This window comes from Octodon degus, unplaced genomic scaffold (genome assembly GCF_000260255.1).
Source record: "Octodon degus isolate 3935 unplaced genomic scaffold, OctDeg1.0 scaffold00010, whole genome shotgun sequence".
Lineage (NCBI taxonomy): Eukaryota > Metazoa > Chordata > Mammalia > Rodentia > Octodontidae > Octodon > Octodon degus.
Window position 1 is genome coordinate 20,827,827 of NW_004524586.1, and position 20,916 is coordinate 20,848,742.

The following is a 20,916-nucleotide window of genomic DNA, read 5'->3' on the forward strand; positions in this document are numbered from 1 at the left end:
AAGAAGAAGAAGAAGAAGAAGAAGAAGAAGAAGAAGAAGAAGAAGAAGAAGAAGAAGAAGAAGAAGAAGAAGAAGAAGAAGAAGAAGAAGAAAAAGAAGCAGAAGCAGAAGCAGAAGAAGAAGAAGAAATAATGGCTAGAAGTTTTCTAAATCAGCAAGAGAAATAAAAGTAGGAATTCAGCAAACTCCAAATAAAATTAACATGAAGCAATCCACCTCAAGATACCCATCATAGTTAAACTTCTAAAAATTAAATGGCAAGAAAAAAATATTTTTTAAAAACAGCCATAAGAAAATCAATGCATAACTTACAGGTAAAGAACAACAATTGAAATACCAGATCTCTCATCAGAAACCAGGGAAGCCAGAAGGAACAGTGTGACATTTTTCAGTACTAGAACAACAACAGCAGGTACTCAATGTAAAATTCTGTATCCAATGAAAAATATCCTCCATGAATGAGGAAGTCAAGATATTCCCAGATAAAGAAAAAAAATGAAGCAATCTGTCCCCAAAATTTCTATTCTAAGAGAATGGATAAATGAAGTCATCTAAACAGAATATAAATGGTAAGGGAAGAAATGTTGCAACATTAGAAAGGAAGATGTGTGAGCCCACAAGATAGCTCAGTGGGCTAATTGCCTGCTTAGGCAAGCTCAGGGACCAGCCACAGAGACCAGGTATGGTATTGCACGCCTGTAATTCCAGCACTGGGGAGGCTAAAAACAGGAGAATCACTATGAGTCTGAGCTGCATAGTGAGACCTTCTACCAAATACACTTAAATTTTTTTAAAAAGGAAGACGTGTAAAAGCACAAGTGAAAAGAACAGTCCTTCTTCTTTTGAGCTTTCTAAATTATTTTTGACACTAAGGCAAAAAATTATAAAATTCCTTAAGTGATTCTAAATGTACATCCAAGAAATACTTAAGACAATTATAACCAAGGAATGAAGAAAGAATATAAAGGGTGATAAGGTCTCTATACTTTATTTCAACTAGTAAATGTTTACATAGTGAATTTTTATATATAAAATGAAGAACTAGAATAACCACATTTTTATGTATTTAGTAAAGGGTCTATAGGATCTCACTGTGCAGATCAGACTCATAGTGATCCTCCTGTTTTCATTTCCCAAGAGGTGGGATTAAAGACATGTGCCACCATGCCCAGTCTCAACTGCGCAATCTCAGCACACACTGGGGGTGGGGCCAGCACGGCATGGGGATCAAACCCCAGCCAGTTCCCTAGCACTTGCCTAAGCAGGCACTTTAGTTCTCTGAGCTATCTGACTGATCCTAACCACTTTAAAAAATTAATCAGGCACAGTACCACACACTGTAATACCAGCTAGTTGAGAGATTAAGGCAGGAAGCTCTAAAGTTTAAGACCAGCCCAGGCAACTTCAAGAGATCCCATCTCAAAATCAAAACAGGCTGGGCATGTAACTCCTTGATAGAATACTCCTGGGTTTGATCCTCAGTGATAAAGAAAAAAATCTGCATATCTAGAACACTCAAAATTCAACATAGTGTCTTGAAATACATTAAAGCAACCCACAAGAAGATGAGAAAAAGAAAAGGAAATGAAAAAAGAGAGCAAGCACTAAACAAATAATAAAGTATTGGACTTATTCTTAACATAGCAATAACACATTAAATGTAAGTGCTCTAAACACATCAATTAAAAGACAGAGAATGCCAAGACACAAAAAATGACCAACTAGGAGCCGGGGAGATGGCTCAGCGGAATAAGCGCTTCCCTGGCAAGTGCAAGGGCCTGAGTTCAATCCCCGGTTCCACCAAAAAAAAAAAAGACCAACTAAGTGCTTCCCTGGCAATCTCAAGGGCCTGAGTTCAATCCCCAGTTCCGCTAAAAAAAAAAATGACCAACTACATATTGTCTGTAAGAAATCATTTCATGAATAGTGAGATATGTATTTACCATATAATACATTCACGTATATATCATATGTGTTAAATATAAAAGATGGAAATATATATACCATCCATATATTAATAAAAAGAAAGCATGCTCCAGTGGTGCAATTGGTTAGCATGCAGTACTTATACAGATATCAATAAAATGAGAGTAGGGATGGTTATATTGATACCATAGCAGAGAAAATTGCCCGGCACAAAGAGCTGTATTGCACACTTATAAAAATGTCCATCTATGAAGCCTCATTCTGGATTAGAATGAGCACTGTTGATTGGTGTCCAGAATTGGTCAATGTGGCTAAAATTGAGACACAGGTCATGCTTTCATCACAATAAATATTTGGGGCTGGTGAGATGGCTCAGTGGTCTAAAGCACCTACTTAGAACAAGCTTAGCAAAGCACAGGGACCGCGGTTCGGTTCAATCCCCCAGCACCACATGCCAGCCAGCCCCACCCCCTGGTGGGCTGAGCTGGCCACACACACACACACACACACACACACATACACACACACACATAAATAAATAAAAATTTAAAAAAAAACCAAAAAAAAAAACCAATAAATATTTGCAGTGGTGACAACGAGGCCTATAACATTTTGCCTAATACTGACTGAAAAAAGGCTTTCAGTATTAGAAATAAAAGGTTAAGGAATGATACAAAATCTAGGTCATGTGCCAAAATACCAATACTATGTACAATTCAAATTCTAGGCTCCAAAAATGTATTGCTGGATGAAATTGGATATACAACCACAGTTGTCAAAGTCCATAATTCAAGTGGAGATAGAAGAATTGTGGCAAGGCAGATGAGATGGCTAGATTAAGCTTCAGCTCTTTCAAAAAGGGCTACTCTGAAGACAGCCTCATTAAAGTGACCCTAATGAGTATTAAATCACATGAAATTTCATTAAAATAAAATTTACTTAATTTCAAAAAAAGTCCATCTATCATGAAGACATAACAATTCTGAAACCAACAAGTACCACTTACCACAAAACCCAACAATTACACTGTTAGACATTTATACCAGAGAAATGGAAGTGATGTCCTCACTAAACCCTATACATAATTATGCATTGCAACTCTACTTGTAATAGCCCCAAACTGGAAACAACCAAAATGTCACTCAAAGGGTAAATGGTTAAACCAACTGCAGTATATTTATACCATGAAGTATGATTCAGGGAAGAAAAGGAGTAGGCTACTGAATCTATCTCAAGGGCATTGTGTTGAGTAAAAAAGAAGAAGCCAATCTCAAAAGTTCGCCAAAAGCATGATTTCCTTTCTAAAACATTCTTGAAGCGAGAATGAAGAGATTGGTGGCTATCACTCACCAGAGAAGGTGGGAGGGGTTGAGAGGACGGAAACTCTGAAGAGGCACATTCGACAGAATAGTTCATATGGCGGCACATGTCATGAATAGTTTCATCAACAGTGCTGGAATAGTTCTGTATCTTGATAGTGATAGTGGATACAGAAGCATAGATATGATAAATAGCATAGGATAATGCCCACTGTCCTAATGTGAATTTTCCTGACTTTGCTATTGTACTGTAGGCAAAACGTAAACCATAGAGGTAAACTGGCTGTACCACATATGGTGGTGTACACCTACAATCCCAGCACTCAGGAAGCTGATGCAGGCCTACACAAATTAGAGACCAGACTGGACTACATAGTGAGACCCTATCTCAAAAAAAAATTAAAAACTAGATAGAGTATGAGACCTTCCTGTATCAGCTTTGCAACTTCCATGAATTGCTAATTATTTCAGAATAAGACACTTCCTCTGTGAAGTTGTCCTCAACTCCCCTAAAGCCTGAATTTAAAAAAAAAAATTAGTATATGTCTGCAACAAATAGTAATTACATTCAACTTGGGGCTGTGGTATTCACATGGTCATCTTTCTGCCTTGGGCTCCCCTCTCACCACACCCCTCCTTCCTTCTTCTGATCTCCTGCCCATCTCCCCAGAGCCTACCTCCTTGCTTCTTTCCACCTCTTTTATTTTGCTCTTTATATTTTGGGTCTCTGTTATTAGAGAAATAATGTGATATTTAAATTTCTGTGTCTGATTTATTTCACTTGGCGCTACGGTCTCAAAACACATTCATGTTCCTACAGAGGACTCAGGATTTCCTGAGCAGCATTCCACCGTGCATAGGCACTATTTAGCTGTTCATGGGCACACAGGCTGCTTCTAAGATTCAGCTATTGTGAGGTGTGCTGCTATAAACACGGGTGTGCATGGATCACTGTATACAAAATGTAAACCATAGAGGGAAATTGGCTGTACCAGGTATGGTAGTGCATACCGGTAATCCCAAAAGCCACTGTAATACAATGACTTTAAGATACCCAGAAGAGGAATAGCTGGGTCAAATGAAATTTCTAGTTTTAATTTTTTGAGGAATCTCCATTCTAATTTCCTTAGTGGTTGTACCAGTGTATATTTCCAACAACAATGTGGAAGGGTTCCTTTCTCACCACAGTCTCACAAGCATGTGTTGTTTTTGAGTTCCTGACAGTGGCCATTTTCCGTGGACTAAGGTAGTATCTCAGTGATTTTTTGATTTGCATTTTTTAATGGCTAAAGATGCTGAATGCTTTTTCGTCTGTTTATTGGCCTTCATGCTTCTTCTGAGAAGTGCCTATTTATTTCATGTATCTATATTTTGATTGGATCTTTTATTTTGGGATGGTCTGATTTTTCTTTAGTTCTTTATATAGTCTAGATATTAGTCCTCTATCCAAAAATCAATTGGCAAAGTATTTTCCCCAGAAAGGGAAAGGATGCTCATATTTATTAGACAAAATCATCACTCTACACTCTCTGGGTGATTTTACATGATGTAAGTCCGTCTGCTTGTATGCCAGTATGTACAACTGCAATCCATAGTTTTCAAATTATTTTAAAGATCCCCTGACTCTCCAAACTAAAGTTTTAGTTTCTTTTCTGATTATCAGAAAGAAAATCTCCATTCTGTAAATTTTCTCTTCTCTCTTTGCTGTGCAGAAACTTTTTAATTTGACATAATCCCATTTGTTGATACTTGGTATTATGTAACAATTGAGGTTCTGTTCAGAAAGCCCTTGCCTCATGCCTATGTCTTCAAGAGTTTTATCAATTCCAAAAATCTGCCCTTTGATCCATACCCTGTCCCCATAACTGTCTTCCCACCAACCTCTGAGCAAGGACTAAGTAATTTTTTTGTTTTTTCATATTCCCTTAAACTGAGCCTGACTCAGAGCAGACTCTCTGTATTTGACAAATGGCTAAAAAAAGGTTGTGTTTTGCCCTTGGTTCTATCACAAAACAGCCTGCGCCACTTGGAAGAAGACTGTCATGGGAGCCAGGGAGATGGCTCAGTGGGATAAGCACTTCCCTGACAAGCACAAGGGCCTGAGTTCAATCCCTGGTTCCACCAAAAAAAAAAAAAAAAGAAGAAGAAGAAGAAGAAAAAAAAAAAAAAGACCGTCATGGCCTGAAGCAAGGAAAAGCTGGACAAATTCTAATCAACTCCAGGGAAGCTGGCTTCTTTCTGGTCTGGCTGGATCCAATCTGGTCGTCCAGAATTATGTCCAACAGCAGCATCTCCAGGAATCTGGCTGTTGTATCCAGATTATTTTTACTAGCTGTAAAATTTAGTAATTATTTTTACTAACTGTAAAAAACATGTGAAATACATCAATGAATGCTAAAATTATTGGGTGAAAGTTTAGTGGGGAACAGAATATTTGTAAGATTTAGATTATTACATAATTATAAAGGAAAAATAGTAATTTATCCATGGCAGACACTTTACCTACTTCATGCTAATCCAAATAAATTTCACTTGTTGTGAGATAAATCAACCTCGTGTGCTTCCTGATATGATCAATGACCATATGACATCTATGGTTTCCTGCTGAAAACATATAAACTTAATTTAATCATGAAGAAACATTTCACACACACACACACACACCAAAAAAAAAAAAAAACTATGACTTTTATCCTTCAAAAATACAGGGGGTGCCTGACTTACAATGGTTCAACTTATAATGGTTCGACTTACTATTTTATTTTGTTTTGCTTTGACTTCCTTCTAGTGGGAAAGCTCCATGTTATCAATAAAAATTGTAGCTTTTTGAATCCCAACCTTTTCTGGGCTACCCATATGCAGTATGATGCTCTGGCAATGCTGGGGAATAGCAGTGGCCTTACCTCCTCCTGAGCTGATAAGCACAAGGGGAAATGACCATATTCTAAAGTGTATGTTTTGTGGTTAGGTGTACTAAATGCATTGGTTTACTTTCAATATTTTTTGCATTTGCTGCACTTAGAGGAGCCACAGCTGTTGCAACTTGAGGAGCATCTGTATCAAGGTTATAAAAGGCAAAGAAAGGTTGAAGAAACCTTCCAGATTTAAAAGACAGGAAAATGCATGCAATTATGATCCTTGGCACAATCCTGCATCCAAAGAAGCCATGAGGTTGGGGGATACAGACAAACCTGCTGTGAAGGACCTCACTGGGAAATTGTAATAATCTGAATGGGAATTGTGCATCAGATAGTAAGCATTAATAGACGCTACACTTCCCAATGTTGATAACCTCACTGTGGTGTGCAAAAGAATATCCCTATTCTCCGGAAATACACAATACAATCCCTGTGAATAGAGGAGGAACTGCAAAGGTGAAGCAAATGTAGCAAAATGGGGCCAAGTAGTGAATCTAGGTAAGATGGGAGTTGTTTTCCCTTAATTTCAGATTATTTAAAAATTTAATGTTTCTACAGTCAATAGGTAGAGAGACAGAGACAGAGATAGACAAGAATTTTAGGGCAGACTCTGCGTTGTCACACCCTGTAGCCCATCAAAAAAAGGAGGGGCTGGGGATGTAGCTCTGCGGGCTAAGCACCTGCCGGGTTCGATCCCCAGTACTGCATACCAAGCCACCTAAACCAAGCATGGTGGCACATGCCTATAAACCCAGAGCTGGGGAGGCTGAGACAAGAGGATCACTACAATTCCGAGCTGTGTAGCAAGACCCTGTACCTGGAGTCATCTATGCTCTTGTGTTTTCTACAGCCCACAGCTCAGCTGCTCAGCTGTTCAGTCATCAGGAAGGACAGGCCCCTCCTCTCCTTGCAGCTGAGCTCACTCCGTCCAAGTGAAATGGTGACAGCCAGAGGAGGACCCGGCAAGTCCTGGATGCACCTGAGTCGATCGGCTAGCCAGCCCCAACCTGAAGCATGACAATTTAATCAAAATGGTCCTGAGACGCTCTTTCTCACCTCTTCTTGTAATGGCGCTATGGCCCTATTTGGCTCAGGCCAGCGCGGAGATTTTGCTCATTACTTTTCCTGTTGAACTCTTGGTCCACAGTGAAGATCATTTGTAAATAAGGCCCAGGGTTTCAAAAGGGTTTGTGAGACAATCAACCAGTCAGGCATATAGTCTCCCATGTCAAATCAGCTTCAGACTTCCCATTATTCTTTTTTTAATATCATTCATTTTTTCTCTGTTCAAGTTGTTTCTATTCATCTCACTTTACCACTGCCCAGACCAATCTTCTTAAATTAGCAGAGGCCTGCAGCACCCTGCAAGGTGGGGATGGGAGGTACAGACAGACTGTCTGCAAGAGAACTATTTAATTTGAGCTGGTTGCCCCTTCTGAAAAATGATGTCCACATCAGATAAGGAGATGGGCAGTTTAAATTGTCCTATCAGAGCTGAGTTGCCTGTTTTTGAAGCTCATTCCAGACAATTGGAAACTGTTCTCTTCTCCTTTTCTTTATAAGGCAATTGCCCAACTTGAAGGCTGTTTGTGACTGAAGTAGAGGCTACAATAATTTATATAGTAAAATCCTTTATCTAGATCAAGTTGTATATTTTCTCAGTAACTATGCTGTGTAAATAGTCCCTCTGTTTTATCATTAATGCAGTATCTTTATGCATGCTGTCAAGCTAACACTCCTTTGGGAATATTTTACATGCTAGTACATGGCACCTTGCTGCTTAATACACTCACTGTGGTTTGCTTTTTTACAGATGAGAATAGTAAGTATTATGTCTTCCTCCCCAACAACCAGTTTGCCCTATGAATGCGCATTTGTTGCCCTAATGGGCCTTTTCCTGTTCTAATTAATATGACCACATAGTATTGTCATCAACCAGTATTTATGGAGCAGTCCTGGAAGGCTCAGGGCAGGGTTGGGAGCTTTCATTAAAAGGTCTATCTTATTCTAGGGATCTGTACACAGGGACACTGACTCAGTTGTGCCAGGGCAGCTCACGAGCACTGGCCGCAGCCTCACGTGCTATGGGAAAACGTGATTGACTAAATAGATGATTTTACACTCATTAAAATTAGGTCAATATATATTAACTGAAATGGAAATACATCCATGACATAGTGGGGTCAATAAAGTGAACTGAAAACCTATTATTGATGAAATGACCTCATTTTTAGAGAAAAAAAATCTCCATATATGCAGTGTATGTGTTGATATGCAGATGTGCATGAAGTTTATATTTTTGAAGTCTAGAATAATATGTACCAAATAATATATACTAAGTATAGTTATTTAGGGAGTAAGACCAAAGCAGGGGGTAAGGAAATATTCATATTTAATTTCAGACACTTGCATCTTATTTGAATTTTGCTTTTATAAATAAAAAACTTTTAAATATTGTGCTTATTAAAAGAGAATTGTAGGGGCCGGGGAGATGGCTCAGTAGGATAAGCACTTGACTGGCAAATGCAAGGATCTGAGTTCAATCCCCGGTTCCGCCAAAAAATAAAATAAAATAGAATTGTGAAAAAAATTTTAAAAAGATTATCTACATTTAAAAGTCATATAAGACAAACCTCCTACATACAACGAACTGTGATAGCTTCTTAACCACAGGAACACATACAGAGAAGATAAGAGAACTAAATAAGGGCTGGGGCGGTAGCTCAGTGGTGTAAGTGCCTGCCTGGCAACACAAGGACCCAAGTTCGATCCCCAGCACACATGCCATGTCAGCTCCAGAACTCCAGGTGTGCCCTGCCAGCCACCAAAAAACCAGATGTGATAGCGCATGCCTGTAATCTCAGCGCTGAGACAGGAAGTGCAAGCTGCATAGCAAGACCCTGTGCCAAATAAATAAATAAAGACTATAGTTAAAAAAGAAAAACAAAGAACTAAATAAGTAGAAAAGTTACTCTTTAAAAAACAAAAGCTTTTTAAATTAGCTAGTATGCTTTATTTAAGAATGGCAGGGCCGGCTTTATTTCAGAATGGCAGCTCAGCAGACTAAGCCCCTATTTGGCAAACAAGGGACCAGGGTTCCATTCCCAGTAGGGCATGCTATGCCAGTCCTGCCCTGGGGTGTGATGAGCCAGCAAAGGAGTCTGGGTGTGGTGGCACAAGTCTGTATTCCCAGCACTGGGAAGACTGAAAACAGGAGGATCACCATGAGTCCGAGCTGCATAAGAGTGAGACCCTGCACCAAATACATCAAATAGAAAAAAAAAAAAAAAAAAAAAGAATGGCTCCTACCAACCCTGACAGATAAAAATCTAAGGACTGAGATACTCTGGTGCTTCTCTCAAGTAGGGGCACACTGTGGGTCCGGGTGAACATTCAGGAGAGGGCAACTGTCACTCAATGAACATTCAAGCAGCAGAAGAGTGACACCTCCATGTGCCTAGGGGACTCTGACTTCCATCTCCAAACCATAAAGAGATCTCAGGGCTTCTTGAGAGGCTCAGGGAGGCAGAGGATGGATGCTGGGTAAGAAGATAAGTCTGGAGAAAAAATAATAATAGTCATGAAGTTCTCTTAAATGATTTAGGGCTTGAAGCTCTCGTTATTTTCTGAAAACACTGAGCTTGAAGTCACCAGGTTTCTGAGAGGACTCAACCACAGTTGTACGATGCACGCAGAAGGGTGAAAGGCAAAAAGCCTGAGGTCAGCCTGGAGTTTGCCCTGGAATGTTATGCACTGGTGCGTGGGTGGGTGTGTGCATGCGTGTGTTCGTAAGTCAGCCATAATAGAAATGAAACCCACCCACTAACGTGCCCCTCCACACGCTCTTCCCCTGCTGGACTCCAGCTTTGTCCCAAGCTACTGTCAAACAGTATCTTTCACATCTTGTTTGGGTGGATTGTCTGTGACAGGTACAAAACCACCTGGCAGTTTAAGTCAGCATACATCAGGCTTAAAACACACAATTGTGCAACTGTCACTGGCATGCAATCCTCAACAAACATTTGTATAGATGCTGATATTAATCTGTGGCTAATTGCTCCTTGGCTGCCAGGGCAGGGCAAAGTCATCGTGGTGGCACATGCCTATAATCCCAGCACTCAGGAGGCGCAGGCAGTAGGATTGTTGGGAGTTTGAGGTTGGCCTGGATTACATAGTAAGACCCTGCCTTAAAAAAAAAAAGGAAAGAAAGAAAGAATGGTTTTCTGGAAGCTGATCTGGGCCTTGATGAGAGCCTGGGGAGTGGACACCAGACTAGACCTACCAACCTGGACCTGAATATAATATTGACCATGAATCTGTATTTCAGCTTTCAGGAAAATGAAGTTCAGAAAGGTGAAAGACAAAGTTCGTGGCCAAAATAGCTCTGGAGCAAGTTCAAGAACACACATCTCCCAAATTCTCTTAACCTCTCACTTCTTTTCAGTCCTGCAGTTATCCCCCATGATCTAAGGGGGCTTGATTTCTGCATCCCTGGGACACCAAAATCCACAGATATGGGGGGCCAGGAAGATGGCTCAGTAGAATAAGTGCTTCCCTGGCAAGTACAAGGGCCTGCGTTCAATCCTCAGTTCCGAAAAAAAAAAAAAAAAAACACAAATGCTCAAATCTCTGATATAAAATAATGCAATATTTGCATGCAACCTGTACATATCCTTTATATACTATAAACCAACACTGCATTACCTATAATACCTAATGTAATGTAAATGCTATATAAATAGTTTTAAACTATGTTACCGTTTATAGAATAATGACAAGGAAAAAAGTCTCTACATGTCTGGTGCAATTATAATTATTGCTTGGAACATTTTTAATCTACAGTGGATTGAGTCCAAGGATGATTGCTAATGTCTTCATCTAATGGAGCTGCACCCTCATAGCAACTTTGGGCAACCAACTTGACCAAAACGATAAACCTGATCGCCAAATTATTCCAATGTAGCTTTTTCTCAACGGGTTTGCCGTGAGAGCACAGGTGTAGTGAAAACCACCACTAAATCAAAGCCAACATAGGAAAGGAAAAGACTCACATTAATATTGTTGTCATTAGAGGCCAGGGAGATGGCTCAGTAGAATAAGTGCTTCCCTGGCAAGCACAAGAGCCTGAGTTCAATCCCTGGTTCTGACAAAAAAAAAATATATATATATATATATTGTCGTCATTAGACATGTGGACTCCAGCAAGTCCAACACCACCGGCCATCAGATCTACAAATGCAGTGGTATTGACAAAAGAGCCACTGAAAAATCTGAGGAGGCTGCTGAGATGGGGAAGGGTTCCTTCCTTTGACATCACCATTGACATCTCCCTGTGGAAATTTGACACCAGCAAGTATTATGTGACCATCATGGATGCCCCTGGACACAGAGACTTCATCAAAAACATGATTACAGGCACATCTCAGGCTGACTGTGCTGTCCTGATTGTTGCTGCTGGCGTTGGTGAATTCGAAGCTGGTATCTCCAAGAATGGGCAGACCCATGAGCACGCCCTTCTGGCTTACACACTGGGTGTGAAACAACTAATTGCTGGAGTTTAAAAAAAAATATTCCAATGTAATGCTAAACACCTATGTAGATTCCTCTGCTGCTGCTCTGAGCAGTTTTCTTCCAATGCTCAGGAGTTAGAAGGCCTTCGTGCAGCTCTCCGTTATTCTATTATTGCCCATCTTACAAAGGGAAGAGCATCACTGCCTGTCCAACAGACATGTGCTGCTGGTGACCCCATCTCACCCCTTGCACTCGCACTTGCTCTAGGGACCACACACCAAGAACACAGCATGGACATGCGGCCACAGGGGAACAGGACACCGCGCCTCCCCTTCTCACACCAGCAGGCTTCCTTTTTCTTCTCAGTGTGGGCACTTGAGTTTCAAATAAAGTGTCCATCTCCCACAGCCAAGAAGAGGTCAAATTAAGAATGGTGCTCTCATTAGCAACTACAAGAAGTTCTCATTTTCTCATCTAGCAAAGTTCCCTAATGGCTGGTGGATGAGCCCAATTTCTAGCCAGTCTTGAATTGGACCATTTCCCCTCAGTGGCATGGGCTCCCTGTGGGCAGATTGCCACCGGCCCTGCAGGAGCCTGAAGGAACTGGAGGGATCAGCATCTCTTCTTTCCTGGCTTCTTGCCTTTAGTGTTTTAATTCTGTCCCGAAGTCCTAAGCCTCACAAGGGAACTGAGAAGTCCCAAGAGACTTTAAACTCTTTCAATTGGATGCAACAGCCCATATTTATTTAAAGAAAATGGGTTCCTCCTTTCTAAGTCAGCCATAAGATAGAGGATAAAATTGGATGGGGCAAGGAGAGTCTCTTACTGAATAAATGACTAAAAATCACAGTCCTGGAGGCTGTACAGCCTCTCTATTGATGCCTTTTAAACGATCCTGGAAAGCCATCTCCCTCAGGCAACAGCCCTTGTACCGAGGTGCATTCTCTCTCTGGACCAATAAGCTGTCAGTTGAGGTTTCTAGGCTCACAATTTGGCACTATGGGTCCCCTGCCCAGCTGTGCCTTTCAGGATATGAGCCAGGAGTTGGGGGACACACAGCCAGGAGCCCCATACTCCAGGCAGGCAATTCAAAAGCAATCAAGAAGCATCTGGAGCCCTTTTGAGGCCTTAATATGACTTTCATTTAGGGTACTGACCTATGCTCCTGACCTATAGTGACCTCATGCTCCTGGATCCCAAATCTCAGTGGATTAACAGTTTGGCTGAAACCAGTGCTGTCACTGCTGGCCTGGATGTCCTGACACCTGCTCAAGCCACTGAACCTGGCATATGGAGGCAACACCGCCCTTCTCCACTCTCATTCTGTTGGTATCTGGTGGCTGCTGAGAGTAGTCATGGACGGGACGAGGCTGACAAAACCCTGCCCCAGGCAACTCACATCTCAGCCTGAGACCCTTTTTCTGGAGGAGGCACTTGGTTGGCTTCAGGAGAGGAGTCTTACTGCTGCATCCCTGGGTTCTCTATTACTGCTAGTGATCAGGAAAGTGTCCTGAAAGTGGCCCTTCTCTCCTGGCAGCCAGCCCCAAAGACCCCAGAATCCTGGAGGAAAATAAACTGATAGGTTTTAATTGAAGTGAACTTCACTGGGTTCTGCTCTGGTTTAGTTTTTGGTTTTGGTGTTTCTTGTTTTGTTCTTGTTTTCAGTGGCTTCTATTCTCCTGTTTCTCTAAATTAGTAACAAGGGTCATATGGGGAAGGTTGGGGCAGGGTCTTGGAGGACGCTGTGTGCCAACCGTTACATGCTTCCTGCAAATGGTGTCCTTTCCTCAAGCTGAAAAGCTCAGAGGGGTTAAGTGACTGGCTAGATATCACACAGCCAGAATGATTCCTGACTCCCAGACTCGTTCTGTGCCCTTGATGTTCAGCTGCCCCCTTCTCAGGCTCCTGCAGAATTGCCATCCACTGAGTGCACATTACTCTATCCTTCCATTGTGTGTGTGTGTGTGTGTGTGTGTGTGTGTGTATTCACTGAGGCCACCCGTCCCAGAGTTGCAGCCCCACAGGGAGACAGAAAACTCATCTGAGTTTTCCTAGCACAACCAGACTGCCACCAGGCTCAGCAACCTCTGACCTGACTGATCCACGTAGAACTTTCTATGCTAGCTTCCACCCACACAGCATTGTCACCGTGCCTCTCAGCCTGGCACCAGGATCCTCCAAGACCCTGCCCCAACCTCTCTGATGGCTCCCCTGGCTCCGACACTTTATGGCATGGGAGCTGGGGTCAGTGCACACCTCTGCACCAAGGTCTGTCACTTCCAAGATTCAGCACATGCTGCTCCTGCCACCAGAAACGTCCCCTCCTTCACCTCCAGCCTTGCTCCTACTCTTCTTTCTCCTTTATCAATGAAGGTGATAACTTCCCCAAAAGTTTTCTGACCCCAGCCCTCCACTTCAGCCCTACAGGGACTCTCATCTCATATATCTAGTGAAGTCCTTCTGCCCTGTCTTATAGCCATCTCCCTGGCCTCCACCTGCAGTACTGTGTCTAATCACCCGTGTCCCCTGCATGGTCCTCAGCTGACATAGCCTGGGTCAAGCCCGCTCTGGGATTTCCTGGTGCCCCACATGACAAGACACTGACCCAAAAGCCTACAGGATCAGCCTCACTGAGGCCTTGCAGTTCCATCCCATACTATAGATAAAGGCCACACTCACAAAAGGCACTGCACTCTCACCTCTCCCAGAGCCTGGAACAAAGGGATGGCACGTGGGCATCGCCCTCAGCAGCGACCGCCACTCTACGCACCCAGCTACACATACCTCACTGGTTGCCATGGCACATTTTAATTAAGTATAGGGATTTTGTGTCATGATAACAGAAAATGCAGCTCCCTTTTGTCTGTCTCCAGTCCTTTTAGAAACAGACATGGGATGTGGAGCTCAGAACTAGTTCTTAACAGGGGAGTAGGGGGAGGCAGACCCCTGGGGAGGGCTCCGAGAGAGGCTGGGGAAGACTGCCCCTCTGGCATGCTCCTGTGTGCTGCCCTGGGACCAGTCTCCACTGCAGAAGGTGCCTCCTCCAAGCTGTCCCCCACGCTGGGGTAAGGGACAGGACAATGCTAAGCAGGCTGCTCCACTCTCAACCATTAGTGAGCAGCTATTGCTTCCATCAAGGAGCAGGGCCAGGACCACAGTAGGGCACAGAAAAAGAACAGGAATATGAAAAAATTTGAAGGCTTGTGCTAGCAGCCAGCGCATGACTAGCAACCGCCCCAGCCCACAACACGCGTGTCCACATGAGTCGCTACACCTTAGCCTCACCCCAGCACCCAGTCTGAGCTGCTTTCAGCCTGAAGCCAGCATGCACAGACCCAAAGGCCACCATGACTAGCCCTCCCGTGAGTACATCTCAGAATAGGGGACAGGGCTAAGCAGACCAGCAAGCCCGCTTTGCAGATGTGCACCTCTGGCTCACAGAAGTTACCCAGGACTTAAGCCAGGTTCAAACCCACGTTTGTCTGACTCCATCTACTGGGGGACTCCTTCTGCTGGGCTGCATGCTCCCCATTCCTTCAGCACCTACTACATCCCCAGCACTCACCTGCACGTGTATGGAGCACCTACTGTGCGCTGAGTTTTCTGGAAGCTCTGCGCTGATACAAATGAGAACCCTGTGCTCCAAGCTTTGTAATCAAGGCCAGCACTGGCTGCAAGAATACCAGCCACAGAGGTTTTATTATTATTTTTTTAATATTTATTTATTTATTTTGTGTCTGTGTGTGGCCAGCTCAGCCCACCAGGGGGCGGGGCTGGCTGGCATGTGGTGCTGGGGGTTTGAACCGCGGTCCCTGTGCTCTGCTTAGCTTAGCTTGTTCTAAGGAGGTGCTTAAATTTTTTTTTATTATTATTTTTTTAAGCCACAGAGGTTTTCAAATTTTTACTAGTCAGTATTAACAAATGAAAAGGAAAACAGGCAAATTTTTAATTAAAACATCGAATATCCTGCCCCAAATACCATCTCAACATGTGAACAGGTAATTTCCACTATCATTTTTATATTAAGTCTTAGAAACTGGAGTAACTTTCCATTTACATGATGCTTCAGTTCAGACATTTAGTCTTATCCTTTTGTACTAGGGTTCTTCAGATAAATACAACTGAGAGGGTATGTAGATGTAGGGTATGTAGTTTATGTAGATGTTTGTACCATTTTTGTTTTTAAGAAATTAGGCCTATTGCACAGGCTGGCCTCAAACACCTGGACTCAAGCAATTCTGCCTTAGCCTCCTGGGTAGCTGGGACAACAGATTCATGCCCCAAACCTGTCACATAAGAGGATTTATTGTGGGAATTTGCTCCTGTGATTACTGTGACTGAGAAGCCCCCATATGACATCCCCAAAATGAACCAGGAAAGCCAGAGGCACAAGTCCACCTGAGTTCTAATGCCCAAGAAGCTGGAAGCCAGCAGTGTGACTCAGTCTGGTGCAGCCCTAAGGCCTGAGACCTAGGGCTGGGAAGCCTGATGATGTAAGAAGGTGGCTGTCCCAGTTCAAACTGGAAGAGAAAATTCACTCATCTTCCCCCTTTTTGTCCTATTCAGGCTCTCAATGGATTGGGCAGTGTCCACCTACCTTGGTGGGAGCAGATCTTCTTATTGATTGAGTACCAATGTCATCCAGAAACACGGCTCGCATACCCTTGAGCAATGATGTTTTAGCAGCTGTCTGGGTATCCCTTGACCCTGTTACACCGACCCATCGCATCCGGCTTGTCCTGAGCTCTCATGTCCTATAGTGCTCCCCACCCTCCCCACAGGATCTCCCTTACTCTCAGTGTTGGGCAAACTCAGCTGCTCCTCCAGGTGAGGATGCTGATCCAGGAATGGCTGCCAGTGTCAGGGTGACTCCAATGTGCCCTGATGATGTCCCCTCCATAAATACGGCTGTCCTTTGTCACTAAGAGTATGTTATAGAAATGACAGGATGCGACTGCTCAGATTAGGTCAGACAAGCCGCTGCTTCCACTTCACTCTCCTGGTCCCTTGCTCTCTGGGAAGCCAGCAGCCACAAAGGAGGACACTGAAGCAGCTCAGGACACATCCACAAGGTGAGGACTAAGGCCCCCTGCCAGGATCCAGCAGCGACTCACCAGGCCCATGTCCTTCTGCTGCACATGAGCCTGGAGCTGACAGGAGGCAGCTTCTCTGCAGTCTTGGGAGAGCCCTGAGCCAGTAGCACCCAGCTCAGCCATGCTGGGGTCCTGACTCACACAAACTGTTTAAAATAATAGTTTTTAGGGGTTCAGGGAGATGGCTCAGTGGAATAAGTGCTTCCCTGGCAAGTGCAAGGGCCTGAGTTCAATCCCCAGTTCCGCCAAAAAAAAAAAAAAAAAAAAAAAAAAAAATTAAAAATTTAAAAAAATAAAATAATGGTTTTTGTCTTAAGCTGTTCAGTGTGAGGTGCTTTATTGTATGACAGCTTATTTTTTTCCTTGTTATTTTCCTCTGTCAGTCTTAAAAATTTTTTATTGATACATGTTAGATAATATATAGTGATAACATTCATCATACAGAATTCATAGTTATACATGGTATGTCTTGCTTCTCTTTTTTCCCCCCACTCCCGCCCTCCCTTCAACCCCTTTCCCCTTTTTATTTATAAAAATGGCAGCTGATTCTTGGTCACCAACCAGACAAGGACACTGACCTGCTGACTCACCTCAGATGTCCCAGGCTAGCATCCCAGCTTTTGCCTGGGCCTGACCCAAGGACCCCAGCCACGTGGCCATGGCACACCACATGAGCCTCTCACCAACCCCTCTGTCTCTAGCTGATGTTTCTTCTCCTGGACACTTGGCATGCATTTCTTCATGGCCTATGCCTTCTCCCCAGGGCCTTCCAGGAGTCATGTCTTGGTCCATCTCAATTGTAGGTTAGGGAATATGGAGAGGAAGAAGCTACAGCTGAACAAGAAGGAAAGGGTGCTTCTTGCTGCCAGGCCTCCAAGTCATGACAGGGGCTCTGCACCCAGCGAAGACCTGGTGCCTCTCTGTGAAGTGTCAGTCTGTCTCTCCTGCTGGTGTCTCCTCTCAAGGCCCTCACCCCACCCACTCAAATTCTGATATGGCAGGTATCAGAAATGGTGCTCTGGGGGAGATGGCTCAGTGGAATAAGTGCTTCCCTGGCAAGCACAAGGACCTGAGTTCAATCCCTGGTTCTGCCACCAAAAAAAAAAAAAAAAAAGTTCATTGGCCAAGCAATGGCCATGACTCATCCACATGGCTGACACTGACAAAGGTTCTACAACCTGTGGAACAGGATCTCAGAATAAATCCTGAGGGCATTTCACTGACCTTATCAGACCCAAAAGCTACAACTCTTGTTGCATAGGTCCTGCCTTACCTTGGTCTTAACCATCCAGCAGAAAAGTATAAAAACGAAATATAGGAAGTAAAGCCATGTTGAGCTGTAGGGGACTCAGGTCAACAATTTCTGACACTGCCAATCAAGCAGAAGACCCAATGCTATTATGGGCTACTGGACTCTTTTAGAATATTTTGCTGAGCTTACACACCTATAATATTCAAATAACAGAACTTAACAACAAAAAGGGGATGCAGATGAATGTCCATTTTGTATCTGTGTATTCAAATGGCTAGGATCGATATACAGTTACATTCCCTTAATGAACAGAGGGATTTGTTCTAGTGATGTTTGTAAGTAGGATATCATGTCTGCATCTTGTACAGCAATTAACCACTAGGAAGAATGTACCCAATGTGTTAATTATTGAAACTGTCCTACCAGTTTGGTTTGAAACTGTCTCATTGCTATTTGTTTCTCAATAAATTTATGGAAAATAAAATAAAATCTTTATTCTAAAAAAGAAAGAAATGGTGTTCTGGGGCCGGGGAGATGGCTCAGGAAAATAAGCACTTCCCTGGCAAGCGCAAGGGCCTGAGTTCAATCCCCAGTTCCACCAAAAAAAAAAAAAAAAGAAAAAAAAAGAAACAGTGCCCTGCCAGCACCACAGAAATGCCAGGGAGAGCGTGTGCACAACTCAGAGAGGAGAGAGAGAAGACCATGCCTCCTCCACCCACATCATCCACCCTGATTCCTCTGATACAGAGAGGCCTGGTGACTGCACAGCCAAGTGTACTCGATGCCACTAGGCTGTACATTTAATAATGGTTAAAGTGGAAGGAAGATGGGGAGGGATAAAGAAGGGGAAAGAAAAGAGTAAAAGTAAAGGAAGAGAAAAAGGTCAGTGCTACCTATATGCAGAAGTTCCTTTTGCTTCAAGCCTCAGTTTGTTCAACAGAGATCCATTGGAAACTAGCTGGTGGAAGTGTCTTTTAAGCACCTTGGATAAAATGTGGAATAAAATCCTGTCTGAATTAGGAGCTCACCTAAATCACAAGTCCAGAGCAAACTGATTGCTGCTGTGAAAGTCAAGAAAGAAGATTCTGGGTCAGGCAAGAAGGCAGGCAGCAGCCCAGTCCTACCTGAGATCTCTCCCCAGGTGTTGCAGGCAGAGAGAGGCACAGAGGTCAGAATTCTCTCTTGACCTACTAAGAGGAATTACCAGAGCAAGAAAATGGGGTTAGGGGACAAGATGGATTGGGCAAGCCTACAGTGGCAACTGCCCTCACCAGAACCCTTCAGTTATTCTGTAGATGATAACAGATTTTTGTGAGCAGCATAAACGTGATTAACTGATTAACTCACAGTAATAAAAAGAAAATAAAGAAACAGCTAACACTTACCGAGTGCCATCTACAGGCTGGGCACTGCAGCATGAGTATGGCCCACATTCTCCTGTCTAAGACCCACTGTAGCCTAAGAGACAATTACAATTACGGCATCATTTTACACAAGAGAAAACTGAGTTTGGAAATAATATGTCCAAAGTCTTGCAGTTGGAAAAATGCACATAATTGGAAAGAATTTTTCTATTACTTTCTTCTCAAAACCAACAAAGCACATGCCCAAACTTTAAACCTCTCCACATAATTCTGACTCTATAGCTGATCTCCAAGTCCTCTGGCCAAGACACACATCATCCTTGATGATCTATGTTTAGGGCTCCATTTGATCCTCCTGACCTGGGACATTGGCTCAGTAGAGAGTTAAGAAAAAGACCTGGACTGAACTGCATCTCCCTAGCCTCCTTCTGAAAGAAGATTGAGCTTTTGATCACTCCCATGAGCACTGAAGAGGCAGAGGCTAAAGGATAATCTAACACCAATCCCTGTCTTGGCCCCAGGCTTGAGAACTGAGTGGGCATATGCTCCACAGACTGGCAGAATAAATCATCTTATGTCTATTTCACAGATGAAGAAGTGACATTCAAGAGAACTAGAAGGAATCTAGTTGTTCAGAGTCCCAGAATGAATATAAAACTGACTATCCAATTTGCAGCCTCAGTACAAACTGAAAAGGTAAGGTTCCTGTTCAAAAACGTTTCAGAATTTCAAGATGGTGGCAGTGGAGTGCTAAATCAGATGCAGGTCCTTCCTGGCACAGAAGGGGTCACTCTCCCCAGAAGCCAGCCCTGTGAGCCTCCAAGGCAGACAGATCTCAGGGAAGCTACTACAAGTTCCAGCACCCTGCCCTCTGGCTCCCAGCCTGCAGCCCCAAGTGAGGTCCTTGGGAGCAACAGAGGCACATGACACAGGCATACCGCAGGCTACAGCAGGGGCCCCGTGTCATGGATTGCGTTAGCTGAATTCAGCTATGATTCCCTATAAGCCTTGAAACAAAAGAGCCAACCTGAATTAGAAGGGGAAACAGTCTATACTTTCACTCAGAGAGAAAAAAAGTAAAAGCAAAATTAGATTTTACTCTGTGGGCCCTGGATTTAGGAGTCAGAGTGCCTGCAGTTGAGCCTCACCTGTGACAAAAGACTTCCCTTGGTTTCCTTATCTGTAAAATGGGAATAAAATAACTACTTTTGAAACTTTTCTGAAGATGAATTTTGACAATGCAGTGGTACTTCATATTTTGAGGGAAGCTCTGAAAAACTGTGCTGTCCTATTTAATTTCAGGCAGTTTCATGATCCCCTGAAAAACAAAATTCTTGGAAGTGCTGAGAAGCTCCTTAAGAAATGCTAAGAAAGGGTCTGGGGAGATAGCTCAGTGGCAAAAGTACCTGCCTGGCAAGCTCAAGGTCCTGAGTTCAATCCCTGGTACTGCAAGACAATAAAATAAAATACAGTGTATAAAGAAATGCTAAGATAGGGCTGGTGAGATGGCTCAGTGGTCTAAAGCACCTACTT

General features: G+C 43.1%; 1 non-coding gene across 1 annotated transcript; it reads left to right on the forward strand.

The window, feature by feature from the left end:
- Positions 1-2,178: 2,178 nt before the first annotated feature.
- Positions 2,179-2,310, forward strand: LOC111815061. Its single transcript, XR_002819869.1, has one exon. It is a non-coding gene; the product is annotated as a small nucleolar RNA SNORA1 (small nucleolar RNA).
- Positions 2,311-20,916: the final 18,606 nt, after the last annotated feature.